This window comes from Camelus ferus, chromosome 15, assembly GCF_009834535.1.
Source record: "Camelus ferus isolate YT-003-E chromosome 15, BCGSAC_Cfer_1.0, whole genome shotgun sequence".
Classification (NCBI taxonomy): Eukaryota; Metazoa; Chordata; class Mammalia; order Artiodactyla; family Camelidae; genus Camelus; species Camelus ferus.
The window spans coordinates 42,158,495-42,182,278 of NC_045710.1; the positions used below are offsets into that span (position 1 = coordinate 42,158,495).

At 37.7% G+C, this 23,784-nt stretch overlaps 1 long non-coding RNA gene and 1 pseudogene across 1 annotated transcript; both read left to right on the forward strand.

Moving 5' to 3' along the window:
* The first annotated feature begins 2,018 nt into the window (after positions 1-2,018).
* Positions 2,019-23,338, forward strand: LOC116668995. The gene is made up of 3 exons (XR_004326347.1): positions 2,019-2,230; positions 9,800-9,805; positions 23,329-23,338. It is a non-coding gene; the product is annotated as an uncharacterized LOC116668995 (long non-coding RNA).
* LOC116669089 lies at positions 16,729-16,828 on the forward strand (annotated as a pseudogene).
* Positions 23,339-23,784: the final 446 nt, after the last annotated feature.

A 23,784-nucleotide genomic window follows, 5' to 3' on the forward strand; every position in this document is an offset into this window, starting at 1 on the left:
GCTGAATGGGATGTCACATAACCTAATACTACATATAGAAGCCCCTGACTGAAATGTATATGCAGTAAAGACAGATTTACAGCTGCCTTGAGTTTCCCTTTGAATTTCCAAGATTTATTTGAGCTTAAGGTCTCAACATTAGTTTATGCTGCCAGAGCATTCTTCAGAATTCATGCTAGAGCAGGAGCGTGGGACTAGTGCTGCATTTCCTTTGATGAACATATGCTTTTGGTCTCTCGTTTTCTCTGGAGACTGGGACTGAAATTGAGGGTGATGGTCTTCATTTTGTTTTTGTCATTCACTGTGGACCACTATCAAAACTGCTTTTTCTTAATTGGAGCATTTTGGGGAAATTAATGAAGGAAAATCTTGCCCCTTAAAAATTGAATCACAGCTGTAGTAGCAGATAAGACTGACGTATTCAGTCCTTAGAAAGAGGCAATCAATGTTGAATGCGTCAGGTGAGTTCATTTCTCGAGCTCAGCTTTAATAGCTTATAAAGAAGATTGATTAAGTTCTTGTCTGATAGATCAATAGTGGAATGAAACTGAGCTTCCCTCCTTCCCTTCTTAAATGTGGATTCCCAGTGTGCTCAGAGGCAGAGAAAAGGCAAACATTTGTGCGTTGCTTTTCTCCTTCAACTTGTTATTAACGGCAGCTGTTACAAACAGGCACGGTATTTTTAAATTACCTAGACCGCTTGATTGTATATTAAAGATTTGTGAAAGTTCATTAGTGCACTCAACAAATAAGTCTGTTTCAGTTGTGCTACTATAAACGATTCTGGTCTAGATAAAGATAAAAGTGATAACATCGAAAACTTGGAGAAATTTCATGGATTTAATCCCTGAGATTCCAAATCTGCCATCTATTCTCTCCTGTTTTGTGGGTGTTAGCTCATAAATGTGTGAAATTTTTGGTTTTATACATTTCTGTTATATTTTTATGTGGAACTGTAAGTTTTTGTTAAACTAAATAATTTCCTTTATTATATTATTAATGTAAAGTGCACATGCGTATTTTATGTATATTATGTATTATATATTCCTTAATTCAGTTAATTCAATTTACATACTTATATTCAGATTTTTTTTCATTTGTCTTTCTTTTTTCTCTCTTTAGTCTGTGGGATCATGGCTGTTGACACTGAACTGTAAAGTGTGCTGATTAGGTAGATAATTATTAAGTTTTCCAACAAAGATTAACTTGCATTTATCTATAGAATATTTTTAAAAGTCATATTACTAATTACTTTCATAAATTGGGCAGATTTTTTTCTGCTTAAGCAACTCTTTTATCATTTACATGTAGATAAACTCTTTAGGGACTTCCTGGTGCTCTAAGAATAAAGACCAAAAACCTCCTTTCCCAGCCCCTTATGGCTTTGTGTGATCTGACCTCCAGTTAATCAGCCTCCAGTTTCGTCACCTCCAGCCACACTGGACATTTTCCAGTTCTTCAGCCAGTCCTTTCTCTTTTCCACGATGTGATCATTGAAAATTGTGTTTTCTTTTTCTTTCTTCTGCAAGGAACACTATCCCTCCATCACCCTCCCCCCATTTACCCAGGTCACCTCTTACTTAACCTTAGTTGGCCATTCATTCTACACTTCCTCTGGAAACCCTTCTCTGATTCCTCCAAAGCACAACTCATTCTTTAGGGTGACACCTTATACCATGGTTTATGTAGTGCCTTTATTTGTTTAGTTAGTTGGTCAGTGTCTGTGAGGCTAGGAACTAAGTCTGGTTTTGCTCACCTTTGCAATATGAGTCAAGTAATAATAATCAGAGTTCCTGGCACCTAGTACATGCTCCAGAAATATTTGTTTAATAATGTATGAGTGTTGAACCATTCTTTTGCTTTAATCAGCTCCCATTCCCTTTTAGAGAATATTAAGAACTGTGGAAAGCAGGTAGAACTTTTAATAAAATGTATAAACCAACAAGCTTTGCCTCTGATTGCTGAGTACCCGAGTGGATCTATTCTTCCTTAAAGAAAGGAAGAATAACAGTAATTTAATGAAAGCCGTGTATTGATGCTTGAATAATACTTTCTCTTAGTGAAGGTAGGAAAGAAGGGGTGTGTGTGTGTGTGTGTGTGTGTGTGTGTGTGTGTGTGTGTGTGTAGAGAGGGGAGTTTGATAGAACTTACAGGGATAGAAGGGTTGTGTTTGAATACTCACAATGGAGGACCTGGAGTAGGGAATCCTAGTATTGTAAGAATAATTACAGTGTTTTCCTCTATGATTGATTGAAGAAAAAGTCTGTGATCAATGTCAAAGTGAAATTAAAATACTTTTGTACGGCATCAGAAACAATTCTGCTTCTAAGGGAGAATAGTAGGTCATCAAGAATAACAGGGTGTCTCCAAGGGCTGGGTCTCCTCTTCACACGTACCAGTGCTCTCCTGGGTACAAAAGGAAGAACAAAGAGGAATGTATCAAATGATTGCATGTAAGTTGTCGGACAGTACTGCAACTGTGGATTATTCTGGACTTAAAAGTGTCATGGTGAGACTACAAGAAGCTTTCTAGGTGGGTGAAATTGTTCTTGTTCAAATGTCTTTGCAACATCTCTTTTTATGTAGTTTTTCATCTGCCATTAACTTTTCTTTCTTTTTGAATTTTATACCAAAATGCTACTACTTTTCAAGCACCATGTTTCTTAATTTTTCGGAAGCTGTAATGAGAACAAGTGAAGTGAGTTGCCTGAACAGGGCCTGGATGGTCTCTAGTTCTGCCTTTGTTTTTTGTTTTTGCTTTGTTTTGCTTTTTAATGACCAGGGCAGCCTTCCTAACCTCATTTCTAAAATTGCAATAAACACTGCAAATGTCAGAGGTTTTTTTAAAGAAAAAATATTTTAAACTTCCAGAAATATTATTTTAATTAAAAGATATGATAGCTATTGTTTAAAGTGACTTTTAAATGATTATTATATATTAACTAAAATTGATAGCATAGAAAGAAATGTTTTATTTTACAACAAAGCTCTTGGGCACAGTAAGAGCAAGCATGCAACTTTTAATTATATGCTATTCTTACTGACTTTTTATTAGTAGCATAAGTAATGTAATCTGATAGGGAAATCTTTGGGCTGCACCTCTTTTCATGTTTTCAAGGACTTGGTAATGACAGGTAGTATTTGTGTTTACTTTGGAATTTGTCTTACCAAATAACTTTTGAGATAAAAATCATTGGGCTGATGGTACAGCATAAGGTTTAGGTTACTAACGTCTTTTAAAAAACATTTTCTAGATTGTAAATTTCTGATTAAAAAGACTCAGACATAAAACATTGACTCTATGGAGAGATACCTTTGCCTCCTAAGAATATATGAACGGAGAAAAAAGTGACAGAGAAGACTATTTTGTAGATGCTTTTAAGTCTGTTTCACTTGTGTAGCTTATTATCATGTTTTAATTTCTGTGAGTTGAAATATGAACAGTAGTCATGGGTGTTTCTTAAGGCCAATATTTTGTGATCACAGTGTTGCATTTTCTGTACGTAAAAAGCTTTATTAAAATGATGCTGAATGTAGGTCTTTTGTAAAGTGTTCTTATCAGTTAAAAAAATAATGATCGTGAATAGAGAGGTTGGTAGGAAATTTTGAGTGTTGGATGTATTTACGGCATAGAGTGTGGTGGTGGTTTCATAGGTGAGTACTTACCCTCGACTAGTTAAGTTGTGTACATTATATATGTACAGCTTTTTGTATATCACAAAAAAAAAGCTATAAATTGACTTATTTATCAACTGGGAAAATATTCTGCATGGATGTTTCTCAACCTTATCTGAGTCAATAATCTCTTTATTGTAAACATTTTATAACTTTCCTTATTGTCCAGAGGTGAAATTCATATTTACTATAACTTATTACACAGATTTTTTTTTTTAAAGCAACGTAATTCCCCAATTGTAATTTAAAGGAGAAAGAAAAGGAGCAGGATTTACAATTATGTAATATGTATCTCAGGATGTGAACGCTAGGCAGGCGACACCAGAATGTAGAACAAGGTTGGCAGAAGCCTGCCCGCGTGTGGTCGCCAGGGCTGACCTCTGCTGAGGGCTGTGACATGTTGGGTCCTCAGACACAGGAGTGGCTTTGCCATCTGTGACATGCATTACCAAACCATGAATAACTCTTGGTAAAGTTACGAACAAAACAGTACATAATCTTCCCTTGATGACATGGTAGTTGCATTCTCAGAAAATTCAGTTTCTGTTAAATTTGTGGGAGAAATACTTTGTGTTTCTGTGTAAAATGGAGTTATACCCTAGGCTTAAATATTTACAATGGGGTCTTCAGCTGTGTGAATGTTCTGCAAGACAATAGAAAATTATTCAGGATGTAGGTCAGTTTTTCGTTGTTAATTGGGTTGACTCACTTATTGCAAGATGCTTAGCATTCCTGGCTTCCACCCACTAAATGCCAAAAGGACCCTCTCCATCATTATAATTACCAAAAATGTCCCCACATTTTCCAAAATGACTCCGAAGGTTTTCCACTGAGAACCATATGATTGCCAGTGAGCACTGCTGTATCTGATGTAAGGGAGAGAAATAAACGGCCCCTACTCCAAGCTAAGTATCATTGAGTCTTTCATGTTTGGTTTCAATCACAGTAAACAAATAGGCTAAAATCATGCAACTATAAAACATAATCTTTATCAAAATCTTTATTTGGGGATTTTAAGGTACTTGAAATTATAGCAATCTTCAAATGATCAGCTTATGACCATTTCTAGATTTGCAATTTTGAGGAAAACAATGACTTTTATGAGTAATTGTACTAAAAAAATAGTGCCCCCAAATTTAACTGTGAAATTGCCATGACCTCCACCGGAAGGCATGCTTTACTTATGAACTGAAGTGAAAAGGGCTTGTGCTGGAGGGAGAAACCCGAGCACTGTGTGCTATAAATTGGGTTTCCCGGGATGCAGACTCTGAGACAGTGTTTCATGTATGAGGTGTTTATGTGCAGTGAGGACTAAGCCGAAGGAAAGGTCAAGCTGTATCCAGGCATTACACCTACTTAGGATGACTTAATAGAGAGGATAGATGAATACAGGTAGGATGGCATCTCAGAGTTGGAGCAGGGTGGCCAGATATTTTTGTCTAACAGTGATCAGTCACTGTATGCAGACAGCTCCAAGAAGGGGAGTGAACTTGAGTGACGCTGCTCCTTGCAGGTGGGATAATCCCTGAAAGGGCCGACAGCATGCCCAGCAGCTAGGACTTCTTGTCCTTTATTAAAGGAGGTTCTGGAAGGCACATCGCAGGACTTACCACATAGGTCAGGCCACCTGTCCAACTGGAATCCAAACATCCCACCTGCCAAGGATACCCATGGGATCCAGTCTGTTGGATGGGAGGCTATGGAACAGGAATCTCTGGCATACGTCGTATGAATGGCAATACATGCAGTTATCATTGTTCCAGAAAGATCTAGCTGTGCTGAAAGAGGGAGTATGAGTAGAGAAGAGTCCAGGCACCAGGGGCAGAATATTGGGCAGAGAACCAGGTCCCAGCCCCAAGGAGATGAGCTGAAGTTCAGGGCAGGGCTCCAGCCCCAGCAGAGAAGAGACCAAGGAGCTGGAATACCTTTTGGAAACTGAGGTAGAAGGATGGTTGTACAGTCTGGACAAACATCGTAGGTTTGGGGAGATAGGCTGAACCTCATGGGGAAAGCCCGAGGGGCCCTGATCTCAGGGAGGGATTTAGGCTCTAACACCCTATATCTGAGTCGGGATTGGCTCAAAGGTTGCAGCCCTGGCATCACTGATGAGCTTTGTTTCTGTTGACTGTGTGAGGTGAAATGGGCCACAGCTAAGAGAAGGGAGAAGCTTGTTATAATGCACACAAATACAAACAGCGGAATTCACTATGCTTTGAAGAAACATGTTTTTGTTGTAATAGGCTTAGCAAAATGGCCCATTTGGGCAGTTTTCAGAGGATTTGGAAAAGCCAAATAGCTCTCCTCTCTAAGTAAAGAAGTCCGAGATCTGTGTCTCATGAAAAGAAGTGGCTATGGAACAGGAAGGCAGAGGATCAGATTTCGGCCATAGTGTTTCTCTGTTTGATCAGCACATGGTCCAGCTCCGCTGTCTGGGTTTTGTCCTGCCTCGTTCCCTGGCTCCTTCCATGTGGCGTGCTCACTGCCTCCTCCAGGGCCTCCCTGTTTGTGGCCCCCGCCAGCTCTTTGCCTCTCCGATCTCACCCTCCTTTCTAAGGCTCAGTTCAGAGCACACCTTCTCCATGGAGATCTGCTCTCCTGTAACTGTACTGGCAATGTTTACTTAATTATTCTCGAATTACTTCCTGGATACAGCTTTTACCTTCTCAGCTACATAGATCGCAGTCCTCTTGAAGGAAAGGATCATGTCAGAAGTTTCTTTTGTTTCCTTGCCAGTAGTCAGCAAAGGACTGGGTGCTGAGTGGCTGCTGGGTGAACAGTCAGAGATCCTTCTGTTGGCTTGGCCTGAGAGAGCTTCTTCCAATTCATGTGTCTTGAATTAAGGACATGGTCTTATTTAAAAAAAAAAATCCTCGTAAGATCTCATGTTTTCTTACATCTAATGGTAATGAAAATATCTCACCTGAAACCTATGAAAATATGAATTCCTATCAGTGTAATCTCCTTCCTTTTTTAATGAGTGTGTTTTGACGGCAGTCAAGATTTCAGGTCTCACTGGGAATTAACTTTAGTCTCATTCCAGTGTGGCAGTGCCACCGATGAGTCTCTGTGAGAGACGCCTGCCCTGCCATCCCTTCTACAGCTGTGACCCAAAGGGTGTACTAAGTGGTAGCCATGGGGCAACAGTAATTATCCTGTGGTAGAATCTGAAGTTCAGGACTCAGAGGATGCCTTTTGCTCATGACATTTTGTTTCATCTGTGTTATTTAATTAGAGACAGTCTTGTATTATTAAGGACTCTTCCTCTAGAATCAAATGGTGTTTCTTATCCTAAAGTTCAATCCCATAAACACCTATATTCTACAAATACCAATTCCATTTGGTGATCTCAACAATATAAAGATTATTTTCCACTCTCCTGGTTGACTGATCAATCTTACGTAAACCAGCAATTTGAAATCTTTGATGTATTTAAGTCTGAAAAGAGGGTCTTGTTTTTTTTTAATTCAATAAATTTGTTTAAAAATATCTTCCTTTTAAAGTTGTCATGTTATTCCTCACATTTAATTTAAGTATTAATGTGGATTGTTATAGGTATGTGTTTCTGTGTGTATGTAAATGTTATGTGTGTCTATGTATGCATGTAATGTCTATTATCATAATGAAATTTTAAAACAATGCCTCTCATTCATTAAATAAATACTTATGAAGTGCCTGGAGGTGCCACTTATCTATGTAGGTACTAGAAGGGAATACGCAAAAAGCCATGCCTTACATTAGGGTAGTGGGGAATACAGATAATAACTCACATTCAGGAAGGGAAAGCAGGACTATAGGAATAGTTAAAAACATCAGTGGAACACACTAGAGAAAACAGAAAAATGTAAACCTAAACCAATAAAAATATTAGAAGAAACTTCAGGAGACTGAATTTCCAACCCAGAGATTAAAGCAAAGAGCGATATATCTGAACATGACATTTTGTTTCATCTGTGTTATTTAATTAGAGACAGTCTTGTCTTTTGTTTGTTTGTTTGTTTGTTTGTTTAGTTGAAGTTTGAGGTTGATAGGAAGGTCAAGGAATAAGAGGGTGACTTTTAAATAAAGACCTGAAAGAAGTGAAGGAAGGAGCCCCATGGATATTTGGGGGATGAGCATTCTAGGCTGAAGCAGAGCAAGTGCAAAGATCCTGGGGCAGAGGGCTAGATATATTTCAGAATAACGAGGGGGGGAGTGTGGCTGAAGCAAAAATATTCGACTGAGAGGGACTAGTCACATATGAGGTTAGAAAGGTAATGAGCCCAAGTCTGTAGGACTAGTCTTAAAAGCTGTCATCAGGACTCTTACTCTTAGTGAGATGTAAGTCTCCACTGGTTTAGAGCAGTGATATCAATTACTATTATTACATCTGTTTTATAGGAGGGGAGACTCTTACTTGAAAAAAGGAGACACAAAACTTGAAAAATGCTCTCATTCTGGAATTATTGAGAATATAATTCTATTGTATTTTTCTAGGGAGAAATATTTTAATACTTGTTCACGCATAGCAGAAAGAGTGCCTATACTTATTTTGTGGATTTTTTATTAGGAAAGCCTCTTCACATTTCAGTAGCAGAAGGCCAGCACAGGGAATGGGGAGAGTGTTGGGTTTGGAGTTTTCTATTGTTTGGGGATCTTGCTTCACTTCTACTGGCTTCCCTTTACCGAGAGCTCACTAAGGCCAGGCACTGTGATAAGACTTTTACATGCCCTGTCTCACTTAATTCTCACAACAGCCATATCAGATAGGTACTATTATTCCAACTGTATAGATGTTTAAATGAAGAAACTTTGGGTTAGGTAATTTAAATAACTTGCCCAAAGTCCTATTGCTAATAAGGGAAGGTGCCCTCATTTAAATACACTAGATGTACAGTGGCTTCTGACACCAAAGACAGGGTATAACCCTTACATCCTTCATCACTGTGGCCAAGGGAGGCGTTCTGATAGACTGGGAGCCTTTGCAGATGTCCCCGATTGGGCTTGTTCCACTCAGATGGAGCTGGGAGTCTCCTTGTTTCAGGGCCTTTATTGTTGAAAGGTTAGGTTTTTATTTTATACTTGCTTAAAGAGAGTCTAAAAATAATAAGAAAGTTTTTTTTTTTTCTCCCTCTTTGTGTCTCCCTCTACCCTTCTTTTCCTGGGACCATCTGTACCCCACTTCCCTCCTCTGTCACTAATGGTAATTACCTGTGTGTATGTGCCATGACTTTCTCTGAGTTTGTATATAAACATAGATATTTCCTTTGCTTTAAAAAATGGGATCACACTGTATAGACTTCTCTGCATGTTGTCACTTGACACTCAGGGAAAAACCTCCCTCCAGTTCAGTTAATCTTCAACCATTTCCCTATTAAAGGCATTTTCTTTGTTTCCAATTCTTTGTGTTTCTGTAAAATACCTATTACCTACTGATGCTTTTATTTCTGAGACTGATTCCCAGGAATAGGATTCCTGGGACTAGGGTATATACAATTTTTAATTTTTATAGATCTGTCTAGGTTACTTTCAGAAAGTTCTTTAACAACTGACATTTCCAGCAGCTGGTTATTAAATGTAACCATTTTTCTGAATCCTCACCAAAAGTAGGTGCTACTTCTTTGTTTAATTTTTTTCTAATCTGATGGACATAAACTGTCTCATGGAATTTACATTTTCCTGTCTGCTAGGGAGGCTGAACATCTTTTAATAAGTTTATTGGGCATTAGAATGTACTCTTATGTGAAATGGCTATTCAAATGGTTTGTACCTCTATTGGATAATACTTTTTAATTGAGGTGAAATTCACGTAACATAAAAATGCCATTTTAAAACAAACAATTCATTGGCATTTAGTACATTCACAGTGTTGCATGACCACATCTCTATCTAGTTCCGAAATATTTTTATTGCCCCAAAGGAAAACCCCATACCTATTAAGCAATTATTCCACATTTCCTTCCTCCACCTCCAGCCTCTGGCAACCACCAAGCTGCTTTCTGTCTCTGTGGATTTACCTATTCTGGATATTTCCTATAAATGGAATCATGCAGTATGTGACCTTCGTGTCTGGCTTCTTTCATGTAGCATAATGTTTTCAAGGTGCATCAGCGTGGGTGGTACATCTTTTTGTTATCAATCTGAAAAGCTGCTTGTGGATTCTAGATTTAAAAATTTTTATATCATTTGGATTGCAGAATCATCCTTGCTATATTATCTGCCAATAAATTTTGTTTGTTGAATCATTTGTCCTACAAAATGTAGTACTTTTTACATGTTCAGATATATCTCTCTTTGCTTTCATCTCTGGGTTGGAAATTCAGTCTCCTGGAGTTTCTTCCAAAATTTTTATTGGTTTAGGTTTACATTTAAATTTTTAAGCAAAAAATTTTAGTTTGTGAGGTTTTTCTGTCAGAGAGATAACCACTGGTATCATTGTTACGTTTTAATAAATTATCCTTTCTTTACTTGATTGAAATCTCATCTTTCTGTATATTAAATTCTTGCTGTTGACTTTTTCTGTTTCCTCTAATGTGTTCCACTAATGTTTTTGACTATTCCTATGCCAGTACCATACTATTTTTATTACAGTGGTTTATATTGTTTTTAATTTTCCTTCTCTGTTATTTTTTTTTCAGCGTTTATATTAACATACCTAATTTTTTGATTGTATGCAAGAAAAAATTTTTTTTTCAGTTTTGGATCTTAAAAGCAGTAAATTTAAGAATTCATTCTGAAATAAGTGGCTAGATAATTTTGTCGTATTTCTGTTGCTAAATCTGTAAATTTTAATCCCGATCAGCAAGGAAAAAATTGCTCCTTGACTGGCTCCTTTGTAAGGAAAATACAGAGATAAGCCCCTTCCCCTCAAGTCTTATATAAATCACGAGTATTTAACAATCAGACCCGCCACCACTATCTGTGAATGTGTTTGAATGCAAGTACCAAGTGATGCACAAGCTTTCCCAGGAGAAGCTGTGTGTAATTTGCTTATTAGCAATTCCTTACAGAGCCTGTCACCATGCATAACTTTTGTTCCTTGATTATTAAAGACCATTGAACCCCTCATTCATGAAGTATTTGTCGGCAACCATTGTGTACCCATTACTGGGTAAAATCTAGAAAAGAAGACAGTACTTGTTCCAGCTTTAAAAAACAAAGATAACTTCTACTTCACTGAAAGAAGACGCAATTGCTACCCTTAGGAAAATCACAGCACAGTTGGGGAAATATAAATATTTATAATTTTATCTAAATACATCTTCAAATCAACATTTATACACACATATACACACATCTCCCATGAATAGCTTACATTTGTATAATATAGCTCTTTCTAGTTTAGAAAGTGTTTTCATCAAAATTGTTTTATGAGAATGTCCCTACAACATTGTGAACATGTCCAGTAGCTTTTGTACTCCCAACTTACCGGTATTCTAAAGTAAGATGTTTGAGCTAAACAAGGGCAAGTTCCTTCCAGAGGAGATGGTTTCGTTCCTGCCGTTTTTGGCGCTGGTTTATTCTTCAGTGGAGCCATACTTGGATCCCAGCACCAAAACTATAGAACATCTTTTTCCCCAAGAAGTGGGGCTATTCAACTGTTCAGTGGGCACTTTTATTACGTAACATGGCTTGTTTGAGGGGCTAGAGATTCAGTAGAAAACAAGACCTCCATGGTCACTGCCCTGATAAACAGTGCGTTTTTGAGGGGAGGGGCATGTAGGGAAGGAAGGCAGGAGCAATGGACATAGAAACAGAGAACTAGAATTCCGGTAATTATACAGCATCTGGGTATATGGCACACATAGGATTTGATCCCACGTAGGTGGATAGCAAGATGCACTTTTCTAAGAAAGTGACTGTCAAGCTGAGTATGTGATTGAAAACACTGAAGAGGGAAAACCTTAGGGCAGGAAGGAGAAGAGAACATTGAAGGATCAGAAAAAAAGGTGGGAAAAGTTGGAATATGAATAGCAAAGTTGGACTGTAATAAAGCCAGAGAGTGAGTTGGGCCAAGATTCTGCAGGGCTTAGAGGTCAATGTGAAGGGTTTTGGAAGTTCTCCCTGGAGCAGCAAGAAGCTTCGGAGAGCCTTGATTGTTTAGGAGTGCTCTGACTGGTCCCGAGTAGGGTATAAGAAGAGAGGCCAGTTTAAAGCCTCCTGAGAAGTTCAGGTAAGAAATGAGGGTGACGTGGACTGGGGTATTGGTAGTGGAGATGGACAGAAGAGAACAGATTTGAGAAGCATTTAGGAAATAGAATACACAGGTGTTGGTAATTGATTGATTGTGTGGAGAAGATGTCAAGAGTATCTTCTGAGCTTTGATGGGATTGGGCAGAAGATTATATCAATTTAAAATAACAATTGGATCAAAGGTTCTTGAAAATTATTTGGATTCTTTCTTCATTGGTGCAAAAGGGGGAAAAAAAAGAATGTGCCCTTGTAGGAATTAAACCCATAATGACACACCAAACATTTGCTTTAACTAAAGAAGGCTACAGTTGTACAGAGCTGAAGTGCATATGATACACTACTGATAATAAAACTGAGGTCCTGCCCTCTATAAAAGTTAAAGTAATTATTATACACTTGCATGTCCACTCATGTTATTTATTATTTTCTATTTAAAACCATTATTTTTATTGCAAAAGAGGCATAATTTTACTCTCAGCCTATAAGCCTTACTATAACTTATCTGTATCTTCTAAGCACGGAGCCATTTTTGTCCCTTTAATAAGTGTAGTAATTTACATTGGCTAATGGTATAACTATGATAATTAGCATCATGTAGTTGTGTTCTTAACCACTGCCTTATTACAACAATTTTAAATCTTGTTATTTTTTCCTGGTGGAGCAGAGCTTATGATTATCCATAATTTTTTTTAACTATGTATAAAAAAAAAAAAACTTTTGCTTGCTTTATTTTACTTCTGGCTCAATTCAGTCAGTAAAACTGTACATGTAGTTTGGAGATTTTAATCACTATGTATTGGATGAAATTGGATACCGTGTGCTTTTTTCCTTGGTTTTAGGTTTACTTAGGTTTTCTTCCTAAATCTTTTACTTCCAAGCAAGTACATGGTGAAAGGGAATTTTTTTTTTCAACTACCCTGTGGTAGATAGCTGCAGAAAGGAGAATTTGGTGTTAATGATTAAAATTCTGAATAAATGTTACAGTAAACTCTGTCATTTGGAATGATTATAAAATAAAATGCTTTGTTTAACCAAAAGTTCATATGTATATTCCATATATAATTTGTAGATGGTTAATTCGCTAACAATCAGAGCCAAATTAACTTCCCCTAAAACTGAAACAAAATTTGATTATACTTTGGCCTTTCAGAAGTCAGAAGATGTCTCAGGATCTCAGGGTTTCCTGTGGTCTGATGGGGCCTGTAGGTGGGAATGTCCCATCATTTCAGGCTCCTTGAGGCTTACTCTATACAGTTGCAGAAGTCCTTGGTAATAGAACATTTTGAGTATTCAGAAAAGATACCTTTGCTCAATATGTCAGATCTTTGTTACCTATTTCCAAGATATAGCAAATTCTCAACTTTAAAAATGTATATTCTTTTTTTTGTGCGTGGGACGAGTTTTCCGTTTACAGGTCTGTGGGGTTTATTACAATCCCTCACCCTACAAACTGCAGGGAAGCCTGTGAGCTCTGACTCCTGCCCACAGTCACATCGCATAGTGACACTGCCAGGCTCTGGATGCAGACTGTCCAAGGAAGGTGCCAAAGTCCAAACCTGCAGCTCCTGCCCTGCCATCAGGGTCTCAGTGTCCTTTGTATATATATTTTTTATTGACATGTAGTCAGTATACAATGTTGTGTGAATTTCTGGTGTACAGCATAATGCTTCAGTCATGCATGAGCATACATATATATTAATTTTCATATTCTTTTTCACCATAAGTTACTACAAGATATTGAATATAGTTCCCTGTGCTATACAGTATGAACTTATTGTTTATCTATTTTATATATAGTAGTTAGTATCTGCAAATCTGAAACTCCCAACTTATCCCTTCCCACCCTCTTCCCCCCCGGTAACCATAAGTTTGTTTTCTGTGTCTGTGAGTCTGTTTCTGTTTTGTAAATAAGTTCGTTTTTATTAAATGCATATTCTAAAGACATAAAGTGTGAAGGCTAGCAAGGCCAAGTCTAGAAGGTGAAAGATAGTTAAAATAATTTAAGTGTGAGGTTTTAGGTTCTTATTTTATTTAAAAGCTAATAATCTGGATCCTAACTTACCAAAACTGTTAATTAATTAAGTGGATTTGTTTTTCAACACCGGCCTTTCCCACCTTAGTGCTGAGGTTGTTCAAGTTCAAATCAGTCCTGTCCTCTCCCTGCTGCCCCAGATCACCAATGATCAGAATACCTTTGAAGGTTGCCAATTATGAAAAAACATTAGATTACCTTCAATTTACTCTATCCAAGTTAACCAGAAAACCTATTAATCAAATACTTTGGATATTTCCAATTTTGACAGCTTTATTTAATTTGGAGAATTTGTTAAAAGGAACAAACACAAGCAAAACATTTGTTTTAAAAACTTACAAAATTCAGAAGAATATGATACTTTTCTCTTTTTTAGTTATTTAGAGGAAAAGTATGTTCCTCTTCTCTTCGACTCATGAAACTTGACCTAACATGGATATTACAGGGACAGGAACAAAGGTCCTTGCTGTATGACTCTTTTGGTGTGAATTGTGTCAATCTGGGTGACTTTTTAATGACTTTTTTTAATTGGGTGAGATTTTACATAGATCAAATAATTGCATCCATTTTCTTCATTGTTTATCTCCCAGATGTTGCTTAATAAAAGGTTAGTACAAATGCTATTAACTGCAAGAAAGAAGCAATGTATGTGAAACACCTTTGCAAACTGTAAAGTGCTCACGGATAAATAATAATGAGAATATGATAACAGTGGGTATTTTGAACAAGGCTGAAAGTTGACTATTCCTAACCACTGACTGGGAACCAGGGAAGCAACTTTCCTGGAGGAGACTTTCTAGTACTTGAGCTTCTGCATTAATTTGAATTTGCTCATCTGCTCTGCTGAGATTTTGCACACTGTTTGGCCTGTTTCACTCTCTAATGACAGGCCGGGTGCATTTTGATGGAGAACTTGCCAAATATGTCAAATTTCAGACCAACAGGAAGCCAGCCATCTCTGTCTCGGAGACATCCTTTCTACATGTTGATTTCATTTATTTCACCTCCTTCTACAAGGCCCAGCTCCAGGCTGATTTCTCTCAGAAATTCTTCACTATTGTAACGTAAAAGGCCATTGCCTCAGTGGTTCTTAATATTTGAGCTCTTATTTTGACAACAAATTTATCGTCAATGTTGTGGCATCTCTTCTTTCCAGAAGCAACTTCTGGAATCTTTACTTGGGCCCATGTATTTTCAGATGAATTTCACGTGTGTGCATCTTATATTCCCTTTCATAGTATAAAACTATCATATATAGTCTAGTATGGTTTTGACACTCAAAACCGTACCATATATTTCTTTGTATGCTTCACAGCACTTAGGATCCATGAAAATAACTGATCAACATCGTTTTTGTTGATTTGATTTTGATACCAAAGAGATAGTCATAAAACTTCTTGTGCTTAGATATTATATTCATTTATTTATTTTTTCACAAAAGAGGTTAACTTTTTGTAAAAAGAACTGTGCCTAATATCGGTAAAAATACAAAAGCTTTTTTTTTTTTTTTTTTACAGTTCTGTCTATGATCGCTTTCCAGGTTGATCGAGGAGGATACTTTGTAGGTGGGCTTCACAGGGTCCTTGAACTTCCTGAAATTATATGAATAATATTGTGTACCTGGAGACTTGTTTTCCTCTTGTAAGGAAGCAGTCTAAAATTTTGATCAGATTCTCAAAGTGACTCAAAGATACCTGAGAGTCAGTAGGTTAGAAAGTACTGCACAGCTGGGTCTAGACTCTAGATGGATAGACTGGAGTGCTCAGTAACAAAGCTGGGGTCAAAGGCTTTTTTGTTTGAATATTGGCAGTACTACCAAACTGGGTTGGTCTATGTGTTATTTTTCACTCTTACTTTACATGCAACATCAATGCATTTATAAAAATACTCAATACATAAAAACCCACATTTATAAATAGGGTGATGTTCACTTTAAGTGATTAGGTCAGATTTTGTTTAATGAGCCTTCCCAGACATTTAAATTACCTCATTTATGTGTCAGTTTTCAGAAACACATGTTCTTTGCTCTGAACAATGTATATCAGGAATCCTTAACTTTGCAATGGAATAAGCAAGCCCATAAACATGCTGCATCTTTCTGTGGAGCAGATACAACTTTAAAATGTGACCCTTACAGAAGTGAAAGTGTTTTTTGATGTGTTTGTTGTTTTTTAATTCTATATGAGTCCTCATATTGGACACAGCACTGGACTCACAATTGGTGGATGAGTAAAATCTCTATGTGGATTGAATAACTCTTCCATGTATTAGTCACATAGATGATTCTTCTAAAATTGCATCCTCTAAGTTCCTTGACCTCCTTTCCCACAGCAATCTTGTTTTCCACCTTGCCTTCCCTAAGAGGACACCCTGGACCTTGTCAAAGTCACCAACAAGCTCCATGTTGTGGCCTCCTAAAATGCACCCCCCACTCGTGCCCTTCTCTCTGCCATTTGATATTGTCCTTGACCCCACAACTAGGGTAGTCCTATTAAAAAGCAGATTGCCTCATGTTACTTCTCTGCTCGAAGCCCTCCAAAACCTTCCGATCTTCTCAGAGTAACATCAAATTCCTTACTGTGACCGCAAGTCCCTACATGACCTTGCTGCCTCCAAGCCCCTGCTCTCCCCTGCTGGCCTCACCATCGACGCTCTTGCTCCTTGTCCACCCTGCCCTGGCCATACTGACGCCTGTGCTGGTTCTCAGTGCCTAAATCTAGTCCTGCTCCGGGATTTTGTTTTTGTTGTTCCCCATGCTGTGACTGCTCTTTCCAGAGATTTCCAGAGCAAGATCCACATCATCTTATTTAAGGTCCCCTCCTTCCCCAACTACCCTATTTAAAATATCCTATGTTCACTTTGGCAGCACATAGACTAACGTTGGAACGAAACAGAGATTAGCTTGGCCTGAGCAAGGATGACATGAAAATTCATGAAGTGTTCCATACTTTTTTTTTAGAGAGTAATAACCTACATAGACTCACTTTCTCTTTTACCCCAGCTTTATTGTTCTCCATGTCGCTTATCACCATCTGACATATTATTTAGGTTGAACCACATGAAATTGTAGATAATGGCCATTTTTGTCCTACAAAAAATGTCAGTGCATAGCATTCAGGCTAATTCATATTTCCTGTTTATTGTAAGCTCTGTGCTAGAAGAGACTTTTTCAAAACAGAAGTTCATTCTTGTAGCCCCAGCTCCTGCATAGTGCTTAGTACGTAATGAATGCTCAATCTGCAGAATAAAATCAGCGAGACAACAATACTTCTAAGGTACCTACGGTGTGCTACTCATGTTTCTATCCATGTATCCAATCTCTTTTTTGTTTTATCTCTTCATATGAAAATAAGTCGCCATCTTTTTCAGCCAGGAGCTAAATTAGTATGCAACTGGGATGATTCAAGGGGAACAGAGTAACTATTTGAAAGAAGGATGCAATATAAATCTAATATATGTATATATATTTATATCATGTTTATTCCACTAATTATGCTTCATTTTTACCAAGACCATGACTATAAATTCTGATTTTTATGTCCTGAGTACATTTCATCTGAGTAGATGAGAGGCCTGCTAGAAGGGCAAACCTAACATGGAATTAAACTATTGCTTCAAATAATTGACAAAGTGATATTTCACTCCAAAGAAATATTGATTAGATTTGAAAGGAAAGGCTTTGGGATCATGAAAAGTCTGAGTATCATGGGGGGGAGGGGGTGATGCCTTCTTGCAATTTTGCAGTAAGCACATGCTTTGAAAACGGAGGCTGTTTGGAAAGGACGAGAAAACCTTTAACAGTGAAGTTCAGCCACAAAAATGAAGTCGGAGACCGGGCGTGCAGGCACATTCTCACCAGTCGTAATTTTAGGAAGGTATATAAAGATGTGATCAGGAACACTCAAATGTAGGCTGAGGAAAAATAATTGAATTGGGAAACATATTTTTTTAAAACCACAAAAATTACAGCATCTTGTAAAGTAGTTAAAATCGCTCCATCCATTCTTTGAACAAGTTCACTGAGGCAGAGGAACAAGCAGCCCATTTCCAGGAGCGCCGCACATGCTGGGGGGCAGATCCGGGATGAGAGCCCAACAGTCCCATCTTCCTGTCTCATCTTTTGTATTCACAATATTGCAATCTGTTTCCTAGAGGATGATTAATGTGTAAAACCGAGTGCTTTAATTTTACTGCAGGAAAAAGTAATGCAGAAAGAGCATGGGCTGTGATGGAGACAAAATTTGTCTAAACAAAGATATCTTTGGTTAATTAGTAAAATGGCAAAGACATTTATAAAAAACAAGAGAAGCACATATATCTCTTTTATAAGTGTTAAATATTTCAATAGTCACCCGTATGAAATCTTTTAATGGTAATTCTCCTGTATTTGTAGAAATGATTAACACTATGTTTGAAACATCATTGTTTTGCCACTGAGCTAACATTACTTTTTATCATTGTATCTTTGAATACTGTATTACTGATCTGACCTAGAGCATTTCACATGAAAGAAAAGCTAAGTTAGCAAAGGGATAGTACAGCTCATAAAAAGATGTGCTATCTGTGAAAACAGATATGATTAAAACAGTGCGTGATGTTTAAATGAATTAGGAGTCATCACGGACAATGCAAAGAAGTCTTCTCATCACACAGAGACAGTTAGGAAGGCATATGGGACCCCAGGGTGCATTAAAAAAGGGAGAAAATAATATGGAAATATTAAGTTGATGTTATATCAAATAATGATACACTTTCATCTGGAATACCAGTCTAATTTCAGTCAACGCACCTTAAGACATGTCAAGCAGAGAATGAAAATATCCTGAGGAATGGGAAAAAATGAGGAAATGGGGAATGAATTTATGTAAAGACAATGTATTTCTGAAAAATAAGTTTTGTTAAGTGGAAAGTCACTCATTTTCCCAAATAGCACAATGAAGGACATTTTGGTAATTGGCTGATTGATGCTTATACTGAAATAGCAACAACAAATACACCTAAACAATAAATAAAAATAGACAGTATTATCTGGGAGGTGGAGTGATACTTAAAACCAGTATTCTGGTACTAGAAAAGGGTTGCTGATGAAAAAGAACTGAATAGGAGCATCAGTGATGGAGACTGAACTTGTATGCTAGTGGCCTTCTTCTTTACAAAGTTGTGTACTTACCTCTGTCCCTAAATGACATGTAACATTAATTGTAGGTTTAGACCCTTCTATGGTGATTCAAAAGTGTAAAATAAGGTCTCTCTCTCTTTTTTAACTAATTAACAAAAAACTTGCATATGTGTTTTCTCAGCATGAAAGAACATACTTATTACAGAATATTAGTAAATTTGGGAAAACTAGAAAGGAGAGGGAAAAAAATCTTACTGTTACCAAACCAAACTGATACAGTTGGCATTTTGATGTATTTTATTCCAACATTTTATCTATATTTGCTGCTTGGTTGCTTGGTTTTATACAGATGTAATCAAACCATGGAAAACAGTTGTTCTCTGTTTCTTTTCATTTCAGCAAAAACATATTCCTGTGTGATTATAAGCCCTCAGTAGTAATTTTCACACAATAATATTGCATCAATAGATGTACCCAAATTTATGCAATTATATCTATAATACTGATGATTCTGATATTGGCAATTTGTGCTCTAAGATAAAATTACCAAAGTGATTAGTGAATAGGAATTTTTAATAAAATGACTAACTTGATGATTATGCAAGGTGTGAGAAGGAATGGCTCTCACTAGCTATTTTTTCCACCTATGTTTATTTTCAGTTACATGCCTTCACGTCACTTCAGCATTTGCCCTCTAGAGTATAAACATCCATCGGGTTTGTGTGATATTGCCATTAGCCCATTTCTGTGTGCAGCTGGGCACTCAGATAGTAGTTTCTGATAGCAACGACCAGGGTTTATTGTTCAAATCGTCATCGTGGCCAACTCTAGACACAAATACCTGAAGGACAGAAAAATTATCCCAGAGGAGTTCTAGGGTTGGAGAATGCAGATTAAATGAAAGACTTTTTTCACTACGAAGACTACTTTGTGCCTTTACTTAGAACTTACAATAGCTAGAAGTCACTGTGGTGAAGCCTGGGGCTTCCTCTGAGAAAATAAATGAAATTGTTTTATTTTTTTCCTTTAATATAGCTGTCACTTTATACCATGTTGGATTTATTTAGTTTAACTTGGTATATAAATTTAATCTCATTTATCCTCATGTGCTTGTTAAGATGATTAACATTGCCTTATTTCACAATGAAGAAACAGCCCTTATGGTTGGAAGAATACAAGGGAACCAGGATTAAATCCTGAACCCTTCCCTGTGAGCCTAGTTTATAGTATTTACAGTGACATTACTTTTCATAATGCAAGTGACAATGATGAGGTAAACTTAACCCCATGGACCATTGGATGGAATCTGACACATCCTTTCCTTTATTTATTTTTTTGCTTGTTCAAGTAGGAAAAGATTAGTTCCATAAATCTGTTGCTGATTTTAACTTCCTCCCATCACACAAAGGAAGCATGCACCATTACTAGAAACTGGGCTTAAATATAATCTGGATGTGCATATTTCTAGATGGACCAGGGCAGACTCTTTACTTGAAATCTCAAACTACTTTTGATTGAGTTATTTATTAACACTCTCTCCTTCAATCATCCATAGAGCTGGTCTTCCAAAAGTGCTAATGATTTTTTATGCCTTTTCCATAGACTGCTGTTAGTCAGGCTCAAAAATTCTTTGTTTCTTTTTTTTTTTTTTCAAATCTATGAGGATATTAGTAAAAACTAAAGTTAACCAGAAACTTGGAGGAACAAGCTTGTTTCAAAGGTAGAGTTAAGAGAATGAACTCAGAAGGTACACATGTTATTGCAATACCAAACATATTCAGAGAAGAAAAACAAAGAGGATAGAAATAGAGGAACTGAATAGCAGAATCTAAACATTTTAGAGCTTTGAGTAGAGCATTCTTTCCTCTCTTATGAGATGTCTTTGAAAAAGATTTGGGGCCTTGATTGCATGCTTAGGACGTCAGAGTACTAAGGAGGGGTAGAGAAATTCAGAGCCCTATTCTGCTTTGCTGAATACTGTAGCTTTTTTCTACCCCCCTCCCCACTACTGGTAATTATACCGATTGGAAAGATAGGGGAAAAAAGTTTTTTTTTTTTTTTTTCTTGGAGAATGCTTTTCTTTCAAAGATTCTGAGTTTGGAGAAGATCTTTAAGCGAAAGGGCGCTAGACATAAGAGTCTTTTTAAGTCCTTCTTATCCCAACATTTGAAAATGCATTTTATTCATAAAGCTTACACTTTTTTTTCAAAGGAGCCATTTAATTCATTATGGAGTAGTATGAAGCTGTTGAGAGAGATATAGCAGCTTGATTCATTTGAAATCATAGGACAAATAGACTTGAAAAAGCAAATGCATCCATTTTGACACTAATTACGTGTCTTTTGCACATGCAGTATCTCGTGTCACAAATTGCTCTCATTTGCCTCTCTCTGCAGAATGTCTCTGAAATGAGATGGCTGGAAAATGCCTTAAACAGGTGGATGTGGAACAGGTTGGGGGCTAGAGGGACTTTGGTGGAGGAAGGGTGGGGTGAGGAAGGTAAAAAAAGGAAGGTGTCTTAGAAGTCACTGGCATTCATAGGGAATTTGTTTCACATGTTATTGACCCATGTGATAAGGTGGAATACATAACTTTTCAAATATTATGTATCTTCCTTCTAATCATAACAACAACATAACAGAGCCCACTATAAACCAGACATTGTGCTAAGATTATTTTATTTGTACATATTGTCTTTGAACCTTAAAATAAGCCTATGATTATATCCCCATTTTACAGATTAGGACAGAAGAGTTTGAACAGTTTCCCTAAGATATCTCCAATATGTGTGTTTTCCCCAACTCCACCAAGCAGTTAACTCAATTCTAACACTATCTACCTGGAAATGGCACCAGATACCACAGGTTAAGACTGCCCTCCCCCAACTTCAGATGCCAGTCTCAGGTCTGCCTGGACACCTGTGCTTCTGACCCACTGACCATAGATCAGAGGTCCCCACAACCCTCTCCTTGGATTGGATTGATTTGCTAGAGCTTCTCATGAAACTCAGAGGAACATTTTACTTACTAGATTATTAGTCTGTCAAAAAAGGGTTTAACTCAGGAACAGTCAGCCGGAAGAGATGTGTAGGGCAAGGTAAGGGAATAGGGGTGTGGCGCCTTCACACCATCTCCGAGGGTACCACTCTCCCAGCACCTCCATATGTTCACCAACCTGGAAGCTCATCAAATCTTGTTCAAGAGGTTTTATAGAGCTTCATCTGCAGCTCCCTACCTCTCTCTTTCCCCATGCCAATCAGTGGGTCTGAAAGTTCCAGCCTTCTGATCACCTGGCCTTTCTGCTGAGCAGCCCTGTCCTCAAGTTATCTAGGGGCCTCACCCTAGATCTCCTCGTTAACATAAACTCAAAGGGCTCTCCTTGGGAATGGCAAGGTACTCTTTGAGCTCTCGAAATTCCAGGTTTGAGGAGCTTAGTGCCAGGACCTGGGGACAAAGACCAGATATATATTTCTCATTATGAAACAGTTGCGTAACTAATACTTGGGAGGTTAAAGCCCAGGCAACCCGATTCCAGAGCCCTAGGGAGCTCTCCAGCCACATGTGTTTCAGGACCCTTGCCCTGCATCTTCCCGGATCCCACTCTTCTAGTTTGCTACCCTGAGTCCTGTAGAATGCTTTATGACAAAGTTTACCGAAGTCTGCAGGATTAACCTGAGTTTGGCATCTTGCAGTCCACTCTCGGATCTATTTAGCACAGGAGGAGAGCTTTATAAATGATGCAACAGTTTCTTAGAGTTCTTTATGGAACAATTCAAATAGGGCTAAAAACAACCAAGAGGAGAGAGAAGTACACATTCATTTTCCCTGAATATGAACGAAAACAAAAGCATTTGCTACATGGTGTGAGTTGGAGGAATCTTGTATTATTGAGCTGGTGCTTGTTGCCTGATAATGGACAAGATTAGCGCCACTTTTCTGTAACTAAGCCTGTAATGGTGTCACAGCCTATTTGATGCCAATTGGTGTTCCTGGGGTCCTTGATATAAAGCACCCTTTGCAAATGAGTAGTCAAAATGGTTGGAATAAGGAATAAAACCAGAGAGTAAAAAATGAGTAGCTAATTCAACACTTAATTTCTTTTAATTTTGAGAGTCTTACATATGTGCTACCACTATTAATGGGTGGGATGCTGATGAGGGGGGAAGAGTTTTAAACTGTAAATTTATTTTCACCTGAGCTGCAGAATTCAAACCCAGCAGGCCTTCCACGTAACGCAGTTTGACAGTTCATTTGAAATAAATGTGCCGATAACCCTTAAAAGTGGTAATAAAATACTCTTTGCTCTACTGTACAGATGATTAATACCACTAAAGTAATTAAATTCCATTAGGCTGAGGTTCACATACCCAAGGAATTGGTGCCAGAATTTAGCCGTTCTCTAGTGAGGACAAAAGACTAATGCCTTTTTAAAGCCGTGTTTCACCGGGAAAATCCCAGGGAAGTCTATATTAACTTAGGACATCTGCTTGTTGTGATTGTTTGAGGTATTGATGCATTGGATCATTAGCAGGGTAGCGTGAACTAGTGTTTTCCTGTTGACAAGGATCTCTCACCAGGAGCTGCTGGCTTTCTGCAAGGGGAGAGAGAAAGCAAAGCCGGGCAGCCAAGTTGAGTCCTGTGAATGGCTTTGACTTACAGAATTATTGCTAACTGTAGAGTCTCTGATGGTAGGAAACAGCATTTTGCCCCCAGCCATTTTTCCCAAGATCAAAGCCAAAGTAACTCTGTCTCCTGCTGTTTTGTAGCTGTAGATTCTTAAAGACTGGCAT